We start from the raw sequence: 1,790 nt of genomic DNA on the forward strand, positions 1-1,790 counted from the left end.
TCCAACTCTCCCTGTGTAACAATGCTGCCGCCGCTGACCTTGCCTGCGTGCTGCGAATGGACATGCCGAGCCTCCAGCAAGTAAAGAAGCAGCGGCAGGATACAACAGCAAGAAAAGAAATCAATTTAATTTCCATGCGAACATGAAATCAATTGAAGTCCTGGTCTCCAAGGGAGTGCTAACCAACGAAATCAACCAAGTCCGGATGGATCTATACGTCAGTTCAAGCGGAGGCGCGGCACTCGGGCTCGCCCTCACGCCCAGTCAAGCAGAACACGGTGAGGAAGACGAGCAGCACCACAGCCCGCACCTCGGCAGCTTCTTCCTCCACGCTATGTACTCGCCGGTGCGCCCTCCTGCTTTGCAGGACCTCGTACACCGGCCTCAGATCCGTACATGAGGCGTCCTCCCGCGTGGACCTGGGTGGCATTTTGGGGTTTGGAGGAGGCGTTGGCGAGCCATCCTTCTGCACCCGGCCGCGCACTCCTCCGGCTGCATGCCCTCGACGCGCTGCCCGAGGAGGATTGGGAGAGATTTGGCGCTGGCAAGGAGAGCCCCCGCGGCCGCTGGCGCTGCTCACATTACAGCGACGCCCCTGAGCTTCAAGCTCGAAGACAAGCAACAGATAGAGAAAGGAGTGCGGGGGCAAGCTGGCGGGAATAGGAGGGAAAAGAGAGACGGCAACAGACTGAAGTCCACACCAGTGGCACATGGCACTCTCCATGGCCCGTTCTGGGAAAAGATCCTCTGACGTAGCTCGTTTTACGTCAGAGAAGCACAATAATTTGTGTCTGCTGCTACAGTTCTCTAACACAGATACATGACCAAACAGTATTCGTAGCTACTGTTCACATGGTACTGTATACCTTTTACTGTTTACTGTGGTACTGTAGCAGGCCATATGATCCATCGATTTCGGATCGGACGTCCAAAATTGATTGGACTGCTCTCTGACATAACGTCAGGAGATCCCATTCCCCCGTTCTGGTGAGTTAATTATTTTTTTCCACTTTAACCGACAGCACACTTGAAAAGATCACTCTTTCGAGATGGTGTGTTAAAATGTTATCCGGGTCTCACAGAACCTTACTCATTTGACACTCTAAGGCATTTTACCCCTTTATGTGTCAATTTTATTTGTTTTTGGCTCCGGCCCTGCAAACATGGAAAGTCAGGGGAAAATACATTTGTGCCCCCTTCTTCTCCTTCCGCCAACAGTGTCGGTGCCGGCTGCCCCCTTGCACCGCCATCGGTAGCCCCCTGTGCTGTCACCGGTAGCCTGCCATAGACTTCCTCCGCGAAGGCGGTCGTATTGGGAGAGGAGGGGAACCCACCAAGGTTGACCAACCCCACACGGGAGAGGTCCTATGTGAGATCTGACAAGCCAAGCCGGACCGGTCTGCCCAAGTTGCGAGGAGACGAAAGGGAGATCTCGCGATTCTTCTTCGAACGGATCTTGATGCATTCCGCATAAATCGAGCTTGGCAAAGGTTATCTTCCTCGACTCGGCGGCCGAGCTCGATCTGTGTCGCTTTCTTCCTCCACTCTGGCGCCATGCTCCATCGACCTCACCCACGGATGTCACCTGGCTCCCTTCTAACTCCACTGACCGCGCAATGGGCTCACCCACATTGAGGTGAGTCTCGTCGGCTAGCTTCTCCTTTTCCCGAGCTTTCATGCTTTATCCCTCCGCGCAGCACCGACCGTCGACATGCACAACGGCGAGCCCACTCCGGTGACCTCCAGAGACTGCATGTCCCATTGTTTGACTCTACATATCGCATTGGACC

Source organism: Phragmites australis, chromosome 18 (genome assembly GCF_958298935.1).
Source record: "Phragmites australis chromosome 18, lpPhrAust1.1, whole genome shotgun sequence".
NCBI classification, from domain to species: Eukaryota; Viridiplantae; Streptophyta; class Magnoliopsida; order Poales; family Poaceae; genus Phragmites; species Phragmites australis.